Below are 22,302 nucleotides of genomic sequence, written 5' to 3' on the forward strand. Positions count from 1 at the left end.
AGGACCAGCAGGCACACGGGCCTCTGGCAGGTACAGGACAGGACCAGCAGGTGCGGAGACCTCTGGCAGAGACAGAACAGAACCAGCAGGCGCGGGGACCTCTGGCAGAAACAGAACAGAACCAGCAGGCACAGTGGCCCCTGGCAAACACATAGCAGACTTCAGCTGCCCAGAGCGTTGACTCTGCTCAGGCAGTGACAGCTGGGTGCAGTCCTCAGCTGGCTTCTTGACCTCCAGGGATCCAGAGTCAGCTGGGGGCTGAACCCCGGCCTCTGGGGAGGCCCTGGAGTGTGTCGCAGTCTCAGAACTGGCCAGCTTTTGAGGACTGTTGACAGTATTGTTAGATTTGTCTCTCTGCTTGGAGTGGATGGGCGAGGAGCAGTGTCTTTCGGGTAGAATTGACTTGTATGGTTTTACAGGTGGAACAACTGACACAGGATGCAGGGCTGGTGGCTGCTGAACAGGAGGCTGAACTGAGGGTGACTGACATAGTGGTTGTGATGACAACGGTGGTGGAATTAGAGACTGAGCTTGAGGCCGTGCGGCTAACTGAGCTTGAGGCCGTGCGGCTAACTGAGCTTGAGGCCGCGGTTCAAATGAATAAACAGTCCTAGTATTATCAGAGCTGGTGTTAATGGTCTCTGGGTTATATGTCACAGTTTTAGCAGACCCTGGGTTGGCTGACACGGGTTTAACAGTTTCAGAAGAACAACAGCCCTTTGCTTTCACTGAAGTCTTAAAAATGCCAACCTGGGAGAGATCGGTTACCACGAAGGTAGGTAGGCTTAGCGAATTAGCTCCCACTGACACACCCCGAACAATCCCGGAAGAAAAAGTCTTAAGGTCCGAATTGGAACTGTTATCCTTCCTACTCACCTCAGTCGGCCGCTCTGATATCCTGGGGTCCGACTGTGGCGAGGGGCGTCGACGGCGTGAGTGCTGATCCCCATTTGAAGGCTGGACCGACGGGCCGGGCAGGACACTCTCCGTCGGGTCGGGGAGTGAAGCATGAGTTGCAGGGTGGGTGGTAGCAAGGGGGAGAAGATGAAGCTCGTTCAGAACAAAATTCTGTGTGAGCGGGTGAAGTGAGCTGAGCAACCAGGGGAGACCAGAAAGTAAGCGCTGTAGCCGAACAGCTATGCTTTGGCGGAATTCTCTCCCCTCATGCTCCAGCCATAGGTTAATTAATTTGTCCACTGAGTACATAATGTCCTCCCGGAGCTCCTCGGGCGGGTTGACTGCTGCTGGGTCCATAGTGGCCGGTTCGTACTGTCACGGCTGCCGAGGCGAGCCGTGTGGAGTTGGAAAAAGGACCCAAGAGCAAGCAGTGTATGAAAAGATTAGTGGAGTTTATTTACAAGGTGTCAGTGGCAGGAACAGAAAACGAATAATGAGACAAACTAACGGAAACCTAAACTGGGAAAACTAAAGAGCAACTAGAAATCCACAGGACACGGGGAGAAAGGCAGAGAGACGCAGACTGACGGAGGATACAAAAACGCAGAGAGACACAGATGAATGCAGAAAAGCGCGGACTTACATGGAGTAATACAGACGAACCGGCAACAGGCAGGAGAACACACAGGGCTTAAATACACACACCAGTAATCAGGGGATAAGAGACAGGAGGGCAACACAGCTGGGAGAAATCAGAGCTGACGGGACAGGGGAAATGTAAACTGAACACACTCACCTCAGACATGAACCTTCAGAATAAAACAGGAAATTAACAGACAGAGAACCAGACAGGACACTGAACTTGACAGGCAGACTCATGAGCAGACACAAAAACACCATGGACAGACAGAGGGAACACAGAGAAGTGGGCAGGCAAAGAACAGAAACCTAACAAATGGCAAAATAACAACAGAATACACACTCGGAATGAACAAAAGCATAAGGAAACACAAAACACTGAGTCCTCAGACTCAGGACCATGACAAAAACACATTTCTATAAAATGTGACTAAAAAATGACATTAACATGGCCTACTAAATATGAAACACCTTCATCCAAATGTCTGTTAAAAAATGATCTAATAACTGATGAACAAACCAATTTTTCTCCATGATACCGGGGTGCCGTCAGTCTAAATAAATCAACCCCCTCCCAGTCATATTAATTGTCATAATACTCGAAGCACAGGTCGAGGAGGAGTGGCAGCAATCTTCCACTCAAGCTCATTAATCAGCACAAGAACTAAACTTTGTTATACCTCCTTTTAAAGCTTTGCTCTTAGCCTGTCATACCTGGTAATGGAAGACACAAAAACCCCACTGCATTTGCTGTTGACTCACCCTTTATTCACCATTTACCTTTTCAGACGTCTCAAAAACAGACTTATTGGCTGATATGTAGGGGTGCTTGTCTGGATTTAACACCTGGCTCAGATTAACTGCTCGCTCTCTGTCTTCTACTCCAGCTGGCATCCATTTTTAATGTTTGTGTTTTTGTTACTTTATATTTGATTAATTATCTTTTAAGTAAATGTTTTGTGTGAATGCTCCACCTTACCTGGAAGAACATGCAAAATCTCCACACATGCAGGTCCCACTGAAAATGGACTGGGCTGAAAATCTGTGAAAAAGCAATGAGACATGACTCGAAACTTTCACACAATATTGTACATACATGTGTAATACAAGTGTCCCCAGAGTCATAAAAGAATAATGGAAAATTGTTTCTCAATATGCTGCTCCTTTGTCCCAGGAACAGACTATTCTACAGAAAGTTCAAAAATGTACAGAGCTAGTTGCTAAGTGGGAATGTAGGTCAGGATAAAAGACAGTGGACTCTCGTAAATTCCATTCCGATCATTTAAAAACTGCTTTGTCTTTTTATTGCACTTGAACTGGGACATGTGTGTGTGACAGTTTGTATCCTTTTTTTAAATTGTTGTAACAAATCACATCACTCTTAAAAAGACTTTGAATCCTAACGAGTCTTACTTGGCTAAATAAAATATCTAAAATAATTCAAACTAACAAGTGAATAGAGAAATTGTTTGGTTACAATGTAATGTATCCAACATGACTGTTGTGATGTTCCTCCAGCTTTGTAAGCTGGCAAGATTGTTAGTTGTTGATGAGCCAGGCTGGAAAGAGTTGCTGCAGTGATGTTGATTTCAGTTTTTGTGTGCAGAGTTTTTTAACTCTCTTATTTACATTTTTTAAGTTAGCCGGCAGATTTTTTTTGTCACTTTTCTGGCGCTTACTAAACTTGTTTACCCTTAGTGGTGTGTACTAATGAGAAATCTCTCTTTAGCAGCTGCAAGAAAAGAGCTTCTTGCATCAGATCCAAGCAGACAACAAGGGGTCATAGTCCCATCGGTGGGGAATAGAGGCCAAAGCAAGGTCTGGGAACAGCTGACCTGTTCTGCAGGTTAGACCGGGTTGTATTGGGTGATAGTTACAGGAAGTAAGGGACGGATGGTGTGATTGTTTGCCTACAAATTTATCTGGAGTTTGGACTTTATACTTATATACTCATACTGAGGCAATGTGACAATTAGACGTAATTCAAGAGTAATGATACAACATGGCTATTTTTTAGATGCTGTCATTTAAAGAACACACTACACTTAAATGAAATTAAATGAAAAGTAATTCCATATGTAGTGCAATCACCATAATAACCTTCATGAAGACGATACACACAGCACTGCTATCTAAACACCACATGCATCTGAGAACAATTAATTAATTAATACGATTAATAAAAAATAAGATGAAAGAAGCTACAGAGGTGGTAAAATTTAATGGCAGTAGAATGGAAGTCAAAAATAGAAAAAATAATAGAGTGAAAAGAAATTTACCACCCAGAATATTATGTCTTAAGATCTGGGTTCTACAAAATTGTTTAGACAAACCTGTTTGCCTGGATGGAGGATCAAAATCTATATGAAATTTTGACTTGACTAGCCTGTGCGAGATTTATTTAATTTTATTTATTTATTTGCATAGTTACCAAGGCAGCTCTCTGCTCTATTCTTAAACAGAACAGAGTGTAATATAGCATTTCACTTATTTTGCTTTCTTAGAGGTTTCCACTGAATTTTCACCCGTTAGCTATCGACAGACCAAGAAAGAGTGTGCATGTGTGTGTGTGTGTTTGTGTGTGTAGGTGGGAGTGAGAGAGAGAGAGCGAGCTGCAATCTGTAAAGAGCTGTTTGCGCATCCATTGGTGCTGATTTTGATCAGTTAGTTTGAATACTTTGATTTTAGAGATGCAAATCAAAATGCTTTTTTGTGATTACGGTTTTGTTTGGATTTAAAAGCTAGCATTGGCACCCTCCAGACATGGTATTTTTTTATGTTTTGCATTTCATGTTTTCCAGGACATAATATAGTTCAGTGTATTAACAAAGTCCTGAAGCTGTAGGGAGAGCTAAGCCAAAACTAAAAAGTGTCTTTTTCTCATTGTCATCTTGATTAAGGCTGATGAGCAGTTCCTGTCAATCTGTAACAAAAAAATGCAAAAGCTCTACTGTTGCTGCTTTGCCATCACTTACAGCTACCATGCATTTCTATGTCTGGTTGTAAGACAGAGGCACTAGTTGATACACAAAATTGGTCATCATGTTGATCTAGAATCACAATGAAGATGTATAGATAATCTGAAAAGGATTCACAACACTTAACTAGTTCCACATTTGGCTATGTTATTTACTTTCACCTCAATGTTCCACACAAAATACCCCCAAAGTGAAAAAGTTCACATGAAATCTTTGAAAATGTATCAAAAATGAAGAAAAAAACTATATAATCTACATGACTATTTACAGCCTTTTTCATTACTTTTCTCTGCAATTACAAGTCTTTTTTTAATGTGATGCTACAGGCTTGGTAGCCCTATTATTGGGCAGTTTCTCCCATTCCTCCTTACAAATCCTCCTAAACCTCCATCAGGTTGGATGGAGAACATCGGTGCACAGCCATTTTTATATCTCTCCAGAGATGTGTAGTCATGTTCAAGTCTGGGCTCCACCTGGGCCACTCAAGGACATTCATAGAGTGGTCCCAATGTCTTACCTTTGGTATATTGGCTGTGTTTAGGGTCCTATTGGAAGATGTGCCTTAATCTGATGACTTGCTTCCATCTTGCCACTCTGATTGGTGCAGTGCTGAGGAAATGCTTGTCCTTCTAGAAAGTTCTCTTCTCTCCACAAAACAATCTTGGAGCACTGTCAGAGTGACCATTATGTTCTTGGTCAACTCCCTAACTAAAGACTCTTAATTACAGACTAAGAGTCTGTATGTGAAAAGAGCCCTGTTGGTTTCAAACTTCTTTCATTTACGGATGATGGAGACCACTGTGCTCAATGCGACCTTCGAAGCTTCTGAAATTTTTCTGTACCCTTGTCCAGATCTGTGCCTTGGAGAAACATCTCACAGATGATCAGTGGAAACTGGATGCACCTGAGCTTAACTTTGAGTGTCATATCAAAGTATCTGAATACTTATGTACATGTTATATTTTTGGTGTTTTTTTTAATTTAAAAAACAAAAATTGCAAGCATTTCAAGCAAACTCTAATCGCTTTGTCATTACAGAGTCATGTGTGTAGAATTTTGAGGTGAAAATAAATTTAATCCAGTTTAGAATAAGACTGTAACATATGGAACAAGTGACTCACTGTGCATACTTTCCAGATGTGCTGTATAAATTGTGAACTTTGAACATGAGCTAGTTCATTTTAATCTGCCTTAACAGAGCTCGCACATATGAAGCCTGAACTTATGGATACTTATATCAAGCAGGCTCTCCACAGCTTAGCACTGCTTCTTATCTTCAAGAGAGGACTGAGTGCTATCTTTATTTGTTGCCTATTTTCCATATAATTTAACACCGTCTCATCTTTTTTTTTTTTTTTTTTTTTCTGTGTCCCGTTTGGATCTTTAGCCATCAGAATTGTTGTCTTAAGGCCAAGAAAGATGCCAAGCGGATTTATTTTACCAAGTGGATCATCATGGCCTTGCCATATTGGTCCATTTGATTGACCTTTATTATAATTATTTTCAGTTGCTACAAACGGGACAGACATGACTGGGGGATAGGACAGGGAAAAAGAATGAAAGAAAGAGAGGGAGAGAAAGAAAACCAGAGGAGAGAAGAGACAGTGAGAAGGGGGGAAGAAAGAAAAAACAAAAAAAAACAAACAAACAAAACACCTGGATCACCTGTATGGAGAAAAAAAACAGAAGAGAAAGCAAACAACAAAGAGCAACATAATAAAAAAACAGCACCATCACAATAAACTAGCTAGCAGTAGATAACAGTAGATACTAAATAAAAAACGATATTGTGCAGCACGCAAGATAGACAGCACACAATGTGCTTTGAGGCAGCAGCCAAGAAAGGTGTAGTCCGCGTCTGTGAACACCCGTGTGTACACCTGTGTGCATACCTGTGTGGATCAGCATGCTTGTATTCCAAAGGTTTCTCCATGTAACGATCTGCTAGGGAGTGTGGGGAGCCATAGCCCCGTCCACCAGGGTATGAAGCAGGTATGGAGGAGATCCAGGCCCCAGATATCCAGAGGCCCCAGAGTACAAGGACCTGAGGAGGACCACCAAAGGGGGGGGGACCGTGCCACCCTCCTGGGAAGAGCTGAGCAGAGCCCCAAAGGAGAGGTCACCCCGCAGCTACGGAGCAGAGGCCAGAGGGGGTTGCAGTGGCGTGCCCGCAGGCTCTGCCGGCAGCCAGCTGTGCCAGAGAGGACCGAGCTTCAGGCCCAGAGGCCTGAGGGCATCCCACCCCCCGAAAGAATCCCAGCCGGGCCACAGGTGCCCGGCCCCGCCAAACGGCCACCAGGAGTGAGCCGGTACATACATGAGCGCCCAGCCCCAGACGACAAGGACCACCAACACACCAACGTCTGAGGGCATCAGCCACCGGCAGGGAGTGTGGTGAGGGGAGATAGGCCTCCGTACTTTAGAGGGCCTGAGATGTTCCCAGAGAGCTTGAGTCTAAGACCCAACCTGACATATAGACACAGACGAACAGGCACACGCGGACACAGATGTGCATTCCCACCCCATATGCACAACCAAATACTCGGCACTCACCCAACGTGTAGACAGACACAAATAGACACTGCACAGACAGTCGTACTCCCCAAACATACTCTATATCCCAGGTCCAGGTACCCCCACCCTCAGAGGGGCAAGCCGCACCTAGACCCAGGAGATGGAACCCTTCTCTCTGGGACCACCTCCTTATCTGCAGTAGCAGGGAGGCCCCGCATCCCAGACCCCAGTCTGACGGCTAACAGAACCGTGGTGAGTGAAGACCTCAAACCTCCCTACGCCCGCTCATATGTAGTGTTGCTGGGTGCTGTTCTAAAGTGCATTTAAAACTCAGGAGAGCATGGTACTAGCTTACTCTCAGAGAGCAGCATGGCTCTTCCCGAAAACCCTTAGTGTCTAAATGCATTTAAAATTGAAGGTAGGGCACCAGCGCCAGAGGTGGGTTGGAGTACACCGACCATCCTCTGGATGCTGTAAAACATGCCCACCCCCAAGGCCCTATATGTATGTGTTATGTGAGAGTGTGAGTAATGTGGATGTCTAGGTTGCAGAATCAAATTGAGGCACAGGCGGCCAGATGGGGACAGAGGGGAGTGCCTCCCCTGCACCCTGATGACATACCTGCACCCCAAGCCCTGTGTGTGTGGGTGGGTGTGGTAGAGCGGGAATAGGGATGCAGCTGAAGATGGGGAGGGAAGAAAGGGAGGGGCAAGCGGCCCCTCCCTGGGGCCAGCTCCCCCGCTGACCCCAGTAGGCACCCCCCACACTCTGGAACCCACCAGGGCAAGGGGGCCCAGCCCCACAGAGTCCGGGGCAGCCCACCCGACTCCACCCCAGAGAAAACTGCACCCACCCCATCATCCAATCATCTCCCAAACTACACAAGACAATAGACACCCAGGTTGAGTTCATTCTCCACCTCTCCTATATCTCTCCCCCCACCTGCAGAGTGAGCTCCTGTAGTGAGGAGACCACCTGCAAAGATATAACAACCTCCCCACCAGTTAGAGAGCCCCCTAGTTGGGCCGATGCACCAGAGGTCCCCTGCACTGGGGCTGAGCCCCCCTGCACCCACCCGCCCACTGCTCCGGCGACACAACAGCCAGGACCCAAGCCCCCAAGGCCTGGCCAGCACCCCAGACCGGGGGACGGAGCACCCCCAGACTCCTAAGCCTCCACGCCCGTCCCGGACCCTCCCAGGGGCAGCCAGGCTACCAGGCCAGTAACCAACGTCCGCCAGCACAGACCCTCCTCCATCTCCGCTGTACGCAGCCACAAGGAAAACACCATCTAAGAGCCCCAGAGCTCCTAACCAGGTCATGGCCACATCCCCCAGGTTAGGCCCTCTAGGGAAACGTCCCTAGGGACTCCCCAGACACCCTAAGGCCGTCCCTACCCCCATATCAACCACAATAGCGAAGGCAGGACCAAACCATGACCCCCCACCCCCACTAGGTGATGAAGCCGATCAAAGGAGCCCAAAGGGATTGATCAAATGTGATGGCAGAGGTTGTATAGAGACTAATGTGATCTATTAGATGGTTTCTATATTGGTTAGAATTAAGATTATTTTTATTTTTCCAGTTAATGAGGACCATTTTCTTGGCAATGCATAGGGCCGTAAAAACAACTTGGGCTGTGTTTATTTCTGCAGTGACCTCATCCAAGTTGCCCAGCAAGCATACTAAAGGGGAGGCTGGAATGTTACATTTCAGACACTTTGATAAGTCTTCACATATCTCACGCCAAAATTTCTGAACTGGTGGACAGAACCAAAGAGCGCGGATGTAATTGTCCGGTGTATTTGCTGTGCAGTGCGAGCAGTTGTTGGAAGATGTAAAGCCCATCTTGAACATCCTATGACCAGTATAGTGCACTCTATGTAATATTTTGTATTGTATTAATTGCAAACTGGGATTTCTGATCCATTGAAAGGTTTTTAAGCATATCTGAGACCAAAGGATTGGGTCTAAGTTGATTGATAAATCTGCTTCCCATTTTGCAATAGGAAGGGATATTGATTCATCTATTTTAGAAAGTGTTCTGTAAAATTGTACCACACTTTGTGGTGTTTGTAATTCAGCTTCACTGGGATTAAATTTCTTTTTTACTATGGATTTAATTTGTTGATATTCCAAAAATCGTTTCTTGTTGATCCCATATTGTGTAACTAGTCTGTCAAACGAAATAAAGTCTGTTCCTTCCCACATATGTTCCAAGTATTTAATTCCTTTGCAACTCCAATCTGGAAAGTTTATCATATTATTGTTTTGTAATATGTCCGGATTGTTCCAGATAGGTGTACGTTTGCATGGGATTAATGAAGACTCTGTCATTTTTAGAAACTCCCACCATGCTGTCAGAGAAGAGCTAATATTGATGCTTTTAAAGCATTCATGTCATTTGATGTTTGAGCTGATAAATGGTAGGTCTGAAATTTCTAGGTTATTACATAGTGCCTGTTCTACATCTATCCAAGGTTCATCTAAGAGGGTGTGTTTAAACCATCTAGAGATGAACTGAAGCCTGTTGGCTAAAAAATAGTGATTAAAGTTAGGCAGATCTAATCCTCCTTCATCCTTGGTCTTTTGTAGTACTTTTAAGCTGATACGTGGGGGTTTATCTTTCCAAAGGAATTTAGAAATATACGAGTCTAGAGATCTGAACCAATCTTGTGATGGCTTATTTGGGATCATTGAAAATAAATAGTTTATTTTTGGTAAGACCATCATATTTATAGCAACGACCCTTCCCATGAGTGATATGGGTAAAGATTTCCATCTAGCCAGGTCGCCTTCTACTGTCTTTAAAAGTGGGATGTGGTTAAATTTAGTTAATTCTGAAAGTTTAGGAGAGACATTAATACCTAATTATTTTATATTTCCACATTGCAGTGGGGAAGGAGAAGAATTATTAATCGGAAGAACTGTTGATTTCGACCAGTTAATTGAATAATCTGAGACACTTGAGAAGGAATTTATCAATGCAATTACCCCAGAGATATTGGTTTGTGAGTTTTGGAGAAAAAGTAACACATCATCTGCATAAAGGCTGATTTTATGTTCTATATTCTTACATTTTATGCCCTTAATTGCTGTAGCCTGTCTAATTGCTGCTGCTAGTGGCTCAATAAAAATTGCAAACGGTGAAGGGGAGAGTGGGCATCCCTGTCTGGTGCCCCTCAGAAGAGAGAAGCGGGAGGATGTTTGGTCATTTGTTCTGACACAAGCTGTTGGGGAGTTATATAATATTTTTAACCACTTTATGAAAGAGGGTCCAAAACCATATTTATGTAAAGTTGCAAATAGAAATTTCCAGTTAACTCTGTCAAATGCTTTTTCTGCATCTAAAGAAAATATTATGGTTTCGATGTTTTTACTGCATGAGTAGTCTATTAAATTAAGTAATCTACGTGTATTTGTTGATGAGTGCTGACCTTTTATAAAACCAGTTTGGTCAGGATGAATTAAAAGGGGGGTTATTTTCTCTAATCTCTTTGAGAGAGCTTTGCAGATTATTTTAAGGTCTACATTAATAAGGGATATTGGACGATAGCTTGAAGGAAATACAGGGTCTTTGCCTGATTTTTGTAAGAGACTGATATTTGCAGAGTTCATATTTGGTGGTAGTCTACCATTTTCTTTGATTTCCTGCAACATCCTGTGAAAAACTGGTGCCAGAATTGTCCAGAATTCTTTGTAAAAATCTGTTGGAAAACCGTCTGGACCTGGAGCCTTATTATTGGGCATACTTATCAGGGCTTCCTGGAGTTCACCTGGCGTCAGTGGCGAATCCAGTGCCATTGCTTGGGTGTCTAATAATTTTGGAAGAGTTATGTTGTCGAGAAATTCGTTTTTAGATGGGTTTATTTGTGGTGTATATAAAGTTTCATAGAAATCCCTAAAAATTTTGTTTATTTTTTTAGGATCATATATTGTATTCCCAGATAAATCTTTAACAGCACATATAGTTGTTTTTTCTTTATTGATTTTTAACTGGTTAGCAAGAAATTGTCCGGATTTGTTACCGTGCATAATTTTGCAGGCGAAGTCTTTGTACTAAGAATTTAGTCTTTTTATTAATAATTTCATTTAATTCTAGTTTTGTCTTGCGTATTTTGTTTAATATTTCTTGATCTTGGTGTGACACATAGGCTTTTTCTAAGGATTTGATGTTTTTCTCTAGTTCCTGAATTTTTTTGTTTTCTTCTTTCTTCTTATGTGATGAGAAAGAGATTATTTTACCTCTCATCACGGCTTTCCCTGCTTCCCAGAGGACAGATGCTGATGTTCCAGGAATGTCATTAAAGCCTAAATATAGAGTCCATTCTTTTTTAAAGTATTTGATAAACTCTTCGTCTTTGAGCAGTGATGTATTAAATCTCCAGTTTTTTCTTGGTGTAGTATTATTCATCTGTATTAGTGTTAAAGATACAGGAGCATGATCACTGACAGCTATAGGATGAATCTCAGTGTCTATAATGTTACTCAGCAGTGAGCTGCTGACCAGAAAATAATCCAGACGAAAGTAGGAGTGATGGACATGTGAGAAGAAAGAATATTCCTTACTGTTGGGTGAAGGGAGCGCCATGTATCGCAAAGACCAAAGTCGCTCATATACTGTTTGATTATATTTGTGGACTGCCAGTTACGCTGAGTTCCTGCTGTATTGAGCCTATCCATTTCTTCATTTAGTCCCAGGTTGAGGTCTCCCCCAAGAACAATTGTGCAATCTAGGTGTTCGGAGAGTGTACTAAAAAAAACGTGGAAGAATGAGGGGTCATCAACATTTGGACCATATATACTTACAATACCTAGCTTTTGGTTAAGTATAGATAGTTTGACGATTAGGAATCTGCCCTCTGGATCTATAACTGTATCGAGTACTGTGAAATTAATATTTTTATGTATTAGAATTGCTATTCCTCTTTGTCTAGAATTATAACAGGCTGAGAACACATTAGGAAACTCAGGTGTTTTAAGTTTATTCAAACCTGTGACAGGCATGTGGGTTTCTTGTAATAAAACAACGTCTGTCTGTAATTTTTTAAGTTGGTTAAGTATTTTTAACCTTTCTTCCCTAGAGCCAGCTCCATGCACATTCCATGTGACAAATCTTAGCATGCCCATAGTTGTGTGTTTGTGGCTAATGATGTACGCTGTGTGTCTCGCTTAGACGGGTGAGGAAAATGGAAACACTTTTTTTTTTTTTTTTTTTTTTGTGAGTAAAGAGAAGAAAATGCGCGGCAAGAAGCTCCATAGGTCTCACTATGTGTGTGCATAATAGCTAATATGAGCAAATGTGTGCATGTGTCCTATAGCTGTGTGTGCTGTGTGGCTGTTGTAAATGTGTTGCCTTTAAACGCATGTGTGTGCGTGATCGTGCAGTGCAAGCATGTATAAATAGACAGTGTCGCTTGTGGATGGATAGGGAAACAGGTGATCGACATAGTGATAGAAAAAAGAAGCAAATAAACAAAAGAGCAAGGTGCGTGACAAGAGAGATAGAGAGGGAAAAAGAAATAAAAACGGAAACATTCCAATCAAAGCATTGGCAGAGAGTGACGGTGACGTTATACTAAATTAGCAAACTGAAATTACATAGTTAAGCAAAAGTTAATACAAGAGAGTGTGAGTGAAGAGAATAGTGTAGCGGATTCTTATCTGGTATGCGGTCAATACAGCCATGGAGTGGTGCCAGGGTCACGGTAGAGCTGTCCGTCCACGTAGAGCCGGTCCACGGCGATGACAGCCCAGGAGCCTTTCTGGATAAAACTACGTCGGACTGGGAAGAGGACCCTGCGTCGTTCCAGGATCTCTCTGGGGAACTGATCGTTCACGCTGAAATCTGTTCCTTTCAGCTCTCTGCCGCGACTCTTCACCTGGTCCTTCTGCTTGAAGTGGCCGAATTTGGCTACAATAGGTCATGGTCTCCCGCTTCCTGTCTTCAGAGCCCCTATGCGATGCATTCTATCGAACCCTGTTTTTCACCGTGTCCTCGGGCAGCTTCAGGTGGATTTTAATGAAGCTTCTCACGGTAGTTTCCGGGTCCTCTCTGGCAGACTCTGGAATACCAGAAAACACCCGATTATCTCTCATGCTACGGGCTTGTAAATCTATAACGGTCTCTTTTATTTTTTTATTTTCTATGTTTAATTGGGTCACATTTTCGGTTAGACATTTGACCGAGTCCCGTAGCGTGGCGTTTTCCGCAGCCAGCGGCAGGTGGAAACACCTGCCGCTGGCTGAACTCCAGGGATTCTTTTAGAGATTTAAATTCCCGGTGTAAGATCTCCACCAGGGACAGCCTTGCATCAAAACTGGACAATCGCTTATCGATTGACTCCAGGATGTCGACGATATCTTTGCCGGCAGGCGATGTTGTTCCGGGGGAGTCTGCCGGGCGATATCTTTTAGATGACGGCGTCTCAGCTTTGGCCGGGGAAGACGCGCTCTGGGCCTTTTTCATTACTAAATCTTCAAAGCACCGGTCGATGTATTCTTGGAGAGCGTCTAAACTCTCCTCGTTGTCCTCCAGGGTGTGGAGGAGATAGGACAGATGTTGTTAGTTATATGACAGTTGGTTAGTTTATTTGGCAATACTGAAGTTTAAAGAAACTTTGTTAAATTCTATGCTACCATTCGCTTTTTTTCCCGCCAAATCTCCGGCGTCTGACGTCACCTACAACATGGGTCGCTTACCTTTCCCCGTCACTTACCTCTCACTTCCATCCCATTTCACCTCTCATCGTCTCATCTTTATGGAAAATATCTTGGGTTTCATCCATTCAGATCTCAATTACAACAGACTTCATTGGATGTAAGAAGGACAAAGAATAAATGGTTGGCTTCTTCCCCTTCATGTACTGGAAGTTTATAGGGCATTATAGATTATGTGTGCAATCTGGCCCTCCATCTGGGTCTGTTGTGCAAAAATCTAAACTCAATCTATCCAATAACCTTCAACTTAGATGAGGAAAAGAAAGGAAGCATGTTTTCTTTTGTAAGTAAATCAGCCTTCTAAAGAAAATGCTTACCAGGAAGGTGACCAATTAGGTAAGCCATACACAAAGCATAAAATCCTGTGGCATGTATCATTTCCAAAACAATCTTAACAACCAAATCTTCGAGACCTTTAAAAAAAAAAAAAAGGCAATTTAAGAAGTTATATTTGAACCTGTTAGGAACTTGTAAAGTTAATGAGAAAACTAATCTGTATTCCCTAATTAATATTTTGCCTTATGTTCATATCTGGTCCAAATGTAGGTTTGATGGACATAAAAAACAAAAACAAAAAGCATACAGTATATTTTGGTCCACTTCTATTAAGGTGTTTCTGCTCCAGGTTAACTGATGGCATGGTACAGGCAAGTGTGAAATTAAAAAAAAAAAAAAGCAAAGAAAAACAAGGGTTGATTGAACTCTATGAGAGAAATAAAATTTAATTTTTCCAAGTGATATTCCTTTATTAGCTATTATGGTTGTGGTTGATTAATAAGGGTACACTTCAGTCCAAAACCGTCTGACTGTATTTTTAAATCCTTCAAACCATTCAGTGATGCAAGAATGGGAGTGTTGACATCCTGGAAGAGTGCATTCTCATCAGTACAGAAATGTTTCACCACAGGATAAATACCATGGGCCAGTCAAGTCTCAGGGTAAATTAATCATCAGGTACTAGTCTAGGAAAGGAAAGAGAGAAAAACAAGCAAAAGAATAGAAGCTGTTATCATTTTCCAAACTCTTATAAACATTCATTGTCTTCCACTTATCCAAAGTTGGGTTGTGGTGGCAGTGGGCTAAGCGGGGTATTCCAGATGTCCTTCTCCCCAGCCACACTTTTCAGTTCCTCCTGAGGGATCCCGAGGCGTTCCCGGGTGAGAAAGTTGAACCACCTCAACAGGCTCCATTCGACACGCAGGAGCAGCAGCTCTACTCTGAGATCAATACAGCTTAACCACACTATTTGTCAATGAAAACCAGTCAAGTATTTAGCGGAAGGAAGGCAGAAGAGGCAACATACCCATTCAAACTAAACTTTAAATTGATTTTTAAAGGATATCTTTGCTCAAGAGGTGAGGCCTTCAACTTAGTTCTTTTAATTTGTCACTTGTCTGCAGATAAAACGCCTATTCATGTGAGATGAGCTATCTATGTAACATTATTAAAAAAATTTAACTAAAATCGACATTAAATAGACATGAAGTAAAAAATGATTTTCCAATTGGATTCCTTTATTATTCACTCTCTAATCAGGGAATACAAACAGAAAGTAATTTGAAGCAAAAAGGCAAAGCATTCATTCCTGCTTGTCCCTGATTCGAGAATGAAACAGCTTCTGTCTGCCCACAAATGATAAGCTATTGATCAGAGTTACATCTCTGTCACTTGGGCTATTGGACTTTTGATGAAGGTTGGCATAGATCACAGGAAGTGATTTTTATGACAGGCACCACATTTCGACAACAGCCTTTGCTTGCCTTGCTGAAAAACTTTTAGTAGCAGTGAGAGCAATGAAGATAAAAGAATAAATGTTTTAACAGTATGACAAAAAAAGACTGTGCCTGCTGGAACATATAGACGAGCATTATTGTTTAACATTCATGACAGCAACAGGGACATCAGCACTGGGAGTGTTTCCTCCCTTTGGCATTGCCCTCCCTCCATTCAGCTTGTTAAAGGCAGCCTTGTGTAAGCACCCCACCAGCCTGTTAGGGGAGGGATAATGAAGTAATCCATAGTCATTACTCAACCATCACCCTTGGTGTGCACAGGCCGCCATGGACCACTTAGCTGGAGGTGTGTCAGTGAGTGTGTGTGGAGGAAGGCAGCCAGCGAAGGCATTAGCGCTGAGGGTTAGAGAAGGTTGGTGTGGGACACAGGGACAGCATCCAGAGGGTCTGTTGAGAAGAGGTTGAAAGACGGGGAGCCTGGCAGAGTGTAAGTAGGCCTGCTGTGGTATTCTTTAATTAAAACTGAAGGATAATTTGAGCATTTATTGATCTCCATCCTATAGCTGGGGAAAAAGGTTCCTCTCTGTTGATATAACCTACTGCCCCTGGAAGGGAGGCATGGGTGAGGAAGGTGTGAGAGGAAGGGAGGATAGTTCAGGAGGACAATAGAAAAAGGTGTGGCAGCCAGGCAAAGGAGGCTTTATGTTGCTATAAAGTTCAATGTTATCATCCTAACCAGGCGTTCAGGGACCAAACCTTGGAATAAGCAAGGCGGCACACGCTACATTCCCAAAGATGTTGATTTAAGACTATTTGTTTTGCCTGTCTATTTATTTTGCACGATGGCACAATTTACAAGAGGCGAGCAGAGGGAGGCGTGCAGGCCCGATGCAACATCAAACCCAACAGCATGACACACAGCCAGACCCAAAGCCAATTCCCAGGTATTAGAGTGCTTTAAGTTTTATGATCCACTATCACAGACCCTAATATAATTACCCTGCAAGGGCACTCTGTCTTTCAGCTACAGGGGGTGAAATGGGATGCTTGAAGAAAGGGGGTGTAGCGGTAGAAGGGATGGTAATGGTGGCAGTGGTGGGTGGATGAGGGGCTACTTGGGAGTGAGAGAAGGCACAGAGGATTAGAGATGTATCCATTATTGTTTTTTTTTCTTGTAATGCATAACTGCTCACCAACAGTAAGTAAGTAACACACATTGCAATAAGACAAAACAGTGGTAGTCCAGTATCATATGGGCAGTGACCCTAGCCATGTTGTAATTAATTAATTGCCCTATTATTTAAATTAAGGAGTAACACCCCATGTGAAGTAGAGTCAACAAAGCACCTAAGAGTCTGTAATTAAGAGTCTATCCTCAAGGTCGGCCACGGGCATATCTGTAAGGATGAAGACTGTGGGTAGTATATGTGTGTGTGTGTGTGTGCGTGCAGCTTGTCCTGCCCTCCATTTTATCATCCTACATGTTGTTATATGAGACTAGTATGATTAGCTCCTGTCACAGTGACCCATAAGTCATTCATTCCCTGACACCTCAATCTCTACTCGCTCTGCCAAAATGTGAAATGTGTCATTGTGGCCACCCTACCATTATGAATAAAATAACCATCATTAGGATGTCTCATACTGTATTATCTGTGTCCCTGTCTCTCATGCTTGCACTGTAAAGCACTAAACAGCACAGCCACAAGGCCAAAATGTGGCTTCAGAGATTATGTTTTGTTCTGTGTTCATCCTCGAGAGGTCAAGCAGCAGCTTTAGAAATTACTCCATTGCCTCCTTTTGCACACTTACCCTGTGGCTGGAAATTGGAGTGTCCCTCAGCTCTTCATGGGTTCTGGGCTTGTTACTGCCTAAATTCCCTCTTAAGGCTGACATATGAGGGACAGAAAAAAAAACTAAGTTAGTGCTAATGAAATAGATGGGAGCAAGACAAAAGAGAGAAATGTCCGAATGACAGATAATAACAACAATCAAACTGGTTGTTTGACTATTGTTTGATTATTTCTGAAAGAATCTTTTTATAATATTGAATCATTTTTAGTTTAAAATTGCAACAGTTTTACTAATTTAATGATTGTGATGAACAAAATGGAAAGCTGATGTTGATGTTCTGTTTTAAAAGAAAAATCCATTTACAAAATCAAGATTTTAATCTGTCTGTCTCACAACAATAAAACTTATGAACAAAGTGTTTGTGCATGTGTGTGTGTGTGTGTTTGAGATGGAGAACAATACATATCTAGCTTTTAGACTGCTATATAATATAACCATGGATATGTCTGGGATTATATTTGTGATAAAGACAGAGAAAACCCGGCTAAAATTTTAAATCTTCTACATTAATATGCAACCCCCCCACCCCCCAAAAAAGATAAAAATAAAAAACAGATTGCATGTATCCATCTTTGTTTATTTTCTATGAATTTTTCATTTGAAGATGTCAAACTTTGTTGGTTTGTTGAATTATTCTTATTGAGTGACGATGCAAATAGAAAAACAGTCACTTGTAGCAAATGATTAAGCCTCCGACTAAAAACTACACTTGGTGTACAAGAAACTGTCCATGAGTCACAATCCACACACTGTTATAACCACAGGCCAAAGATGGAAAAGTCACCAGCAACAACAAGGGTGCAAATTTCACTGGTTGGCTGCCCAGATCACACCCCTCAAGACGTGTGTAGTTCCACATGAATGGGGGGTTTTCCCCTCACAGCCCAGAAGTTTGCCTGATTTGCACTGTTTATCTGCAGTTTTTGAATCAGAAACAGTTCATTAAAACTGACATTTGCAAGTTCACAGTTTTAAGAGATATTGTAGACGGTGAAGTTCTCAAACACTTGAAGTCCTGGAAAGTCTGTTCTTGACGGCATCATGACTCAACCGTGCCATAATTCAACTTCATCTGACTTAAAGTTAAAATTTATGTAGGCATTATTTTTGGAGAGGATGAATTCATAGTGCACAACACTGAGTGTGCGTTCTCCTGGTCATGCCTCTCACCTGATGAATCCTTCTGCACAGACTCTGATGCTGTGTCTCTGCATAAATTGGAGGTAGATAGTATAAGATCACTTTTATAGCCATAAAAAAATGAACCAAATGAGATTTATAATCTGTAGTCACTGCTGACAATGTCACAAACCCTTTTTTTGATTAAAAAATAAATAAATAAAACTTGTTTTTCATCCTCACTGATCATATTTGGCTAGAGAAGGCTGATAAAAGGCAAAAAAAAAAACTCCAACAAAACAACAAGAAGCAAGGCAGTAATTCTCCAGCGTTAGACACCACAATCTACTCTGGGTATACCAGCCAATAAACAGGACTAGAAAAAAAGCTGATAATCCATCAGAGAAAGAGGAAAAGAGACTGGCAAGAGAAGTTGATGATAGAACTGAGATGGATAGACCCTTAAAAAATTGTCTATTGGTTTTATAATAGCTGCTCTTGCTTAGCTGTGTGAAAATACCATTTCTAATTTGGAATATATCTGCATTATGCTCTCAAAAACAATTTTCTGTAACAAAGCCATTTTCATCTTTGAAAAGTGTAGCTCAGTTTCCCGCACCTACTCTGAAAAGACAGCCATCTGATAATGTTGCAACGCTTTGGGGTAAAATATTGCTAAGAAGTGGAAAACAAGAGAAGAGTTCTGAAAATAACCTCTTAGAAAATCAAAGCAGCGTGGAGTGAAGAAAAGGACTATGTGACAACCCTGAATCACATCAGGAATTAACTTGTGTGCATTTTGTACATATGAGATTTCTCTCAGCACAAATGCAAAAGTTGCATTTGCACCCTAGCCCTCTACACACAGAATTTGAAAATGCATACATTCAAACAAAGCCACCAAGCACAGCAAGACCTGGTTCTGTCAGTGTCACTGAGTCAAGTATTATATCAAAGAAAATAAGATCTGAGTCATCTGTTCCATGGTGAGCCTTTGTTTTAACTTCAGAGTGGAAGTGATGGGTGTGAGACAACAGCAGTGAGGCTGCTCTCTGCAGAGACACTAATCCTCGTGATGGCATTATCAGCCACACATCAGCCTACTATACAGTAGGCAGGCACGAGTGTAGGACGCGCTCTGTGCTGTGACAGCTGGGGTCTTTATGCTCGGGAGGGAGGAACAGCTCATTACTGAAGATGTTTTTCAGTTTTTTGATGGGTAAATAGAAAAACTGCTATCAAAAGCCGGCACTGACAGCCACCACATTGCCTCCCACTTAATCTGGATATGCATGAATGAGAAAAAGGATAATATCATCAGCATACTGTCATATCTTCTCTTTTTTTTGTAAAAGGAAGTGAAAATATCAGCTGCCTCTTTTTCAATCAGTGATTTGTATATCAATGGGCAGCTGTCAATGGGGGCACTTTGAAGTGGCAGTTGGGAGATAAAGATTATAATTAGCCCCTTGCTGTGAGTTGGTGAAAAGAGCTGCAGGTAAGGAGAGGTTGATAGTGTCTTTTGCTGCTCCCTCCTACTCTTTTGCAACACATTTCAAAGACTGAGATGAAAAACCAGTGGGTGTAAAAGTCAATTGCCTCCCCAAAAAAAACTTGTGGAGGATGGATGCAATCTGACTGCGGCGTGGTGATTGCGTTTTATTGTCCAAGTGCTTCGGGCTTAATGTGTCGCTGTATCATCATTTGGCAACTCACCCTTATACCCTTTGCAGATGCTTCTAGCCAGTTCACTGCTCATCGATCCATCAAATGATTGTTGTTTGCCTTTTATTTGGCAAGAGATATAGGCGACGGTATTATGTTGGTTTTTTTTCCTCTTTACATTGGAGTGAGGGGGAAAATATTGCATTCCACTTAATTAAACACTGAAGGATGAGTGGACTGTTAGCATTGGGTGAATCTTTCATCAATCTGTTGCTGCAGCGCTGTCAGTAAATTGTATCAAAGCATATACTGTAAATATGTAAAAAGATTCTGATGTGTCTAACAAATCTAACATTTGTTTTAAACATGTGCTACGCAACTTCTTGACAGATTAAACACTGTTTCGCTATCAATGTGTGTGGATGACTGGTTGTGTAAAGCGCTTTGGGGTCCTTAGGGACTAGAAAAGTGCTATACAAATACAGGCCATTTACCATTTACCATTTAAGTAATTTAGCTACATTAGAGCTAAACTAATTAAACCTAATTTAGTTAAACTTTACAACTGTAGACTGAAATCAAATATAAAATTGTTTTATCATCTAGCATAGTGCACAATCCTAAAGTCATATAATTATACTAGTGCTTCACAGCTGAGAGTAACATAAGCAGCATGGTTAGCTAGCTTAACATTGGATGATACTCAGGTATACAGTATATACACTGGTGTCTTATTCCCTATACAACATATATGACATACAGTATATACAGCAACATTCCAGGCGGCGACCTAAAACCCCTTTGGGGTTGTGTCAGGAAGGCCATCTGGTATAACTCTGCCAAATCAAACATGAGGCGCTACCCACTGTTTCGGTCTCTTGTGATAAGGTAACAGCTGAAAGTAGCTTCTTTTTCTGCTTATCATGTTTTATGACAGACTCATGCACATCTTATTACCATTTTGCCAACGGTAGCTCACATGCAGATTGCAAACAAGTGATGGACATAAATGCAAGCCATGCTGACTGCAGATCACATAATGTCCGAGTGTTAATGACAGTTATTTTGTGAAGCTGTGCAGGGCTCCCATAACTACATTTTTTATTGCATGGACACCTATATAATTGTTATTGCAAAAATGTTTAAAGGTAATACAAATATTATCATTTGTATTATTATCTCAGGTGAACTGTCTGTGAAGGTTCTCAGTCATCCAGGTCATCGTAGTCAAAGGTGACTCAGGAGAGTTTTCTCCAAGCACGACATCCCAGTGTATTTCAGACCCAGCAACACGCTCAGACAAAAACTGGTTCACCCGAAATACAAAACGCCAAAACACAGACTTAACAATGTGGTGTATGCTGTACAGTGCAGCGAGGAATGCCCAGACCTCTACATTGGAGCGACCAAACAGCCACTTCACAAGCGCATGGCACAACACAGAAGAGCCACCTCCACAGGACAAGACTCAGCAGTCCATCTGCATCTTAAGGATAAAGGACACTCTTTCGAGGATGCCAATGTTCACATTTTGGACAGAGAGGACAGATGGTTTGAAAGAGGAGTGAAAGAAGCCATCTATGTCCACTGTGAGCGACCATCTTTGAACAGAGGCGGGGGTCACCAACTCTCTGCCATCTATAATCCAGTTTTGAGATCCCTTCCCAGACGCCTTAACGCCCACTCACATCCTGGGCCATCTGATCTCAGGAATTTGCATGATAAGGTGGGGCCAGGTTTCACAATGAACTCACCCGAAACTCTGGCTGATTGGGACCCACACCCAGTTTCACACCTTGGCTCAGGCGATTAGAGGATCATCAGGGGGTCCTTTTGTCCCTCTGTGGGGGGTCACTCCCAATAGGTTTATATCTGGGACTCTCCACCATTTGACCTTAGAACTGAAGAAGCTTCTCGGATGAGAGGTGAAACGTCTTCAAGTAACTTAAAGAAGTCCAGACGCTTTTCTTTGCAAGCTCCTTTGATCTCAGGTGAATCAACAAATTGCGTAACATCTTGGACAGGCTCTTCAGAACATGGCAAATGACTCATACTTGGATCATTATCTCTGCTGTCATCAATACAGCATTGAGACTACTCTTGTGGTATGCTAAAATGAGACTTGATTAGGGTCATCTTGACCGGATAACTTGAAATTTCAGTTTGTATACCAGTGCCAAAAGG

This window comes from Mchenga conophoros, linkage group LG22, assembly GCF_057382185.1.
Source record: "Mchenga conophoros isolate Kocher_MC1m ecotype Shallow Benthic linkage group LG22, M_conophoros_male_GT1.1, whole genome shotgun sequence".
Taxonomy (NCBI): domain Eukaryota; kingdom Metazoa; phylum Chordata; class Actinopteri; order Cichliformes; family Cichlidae; genus Mchenga; species Mchenga conophoros.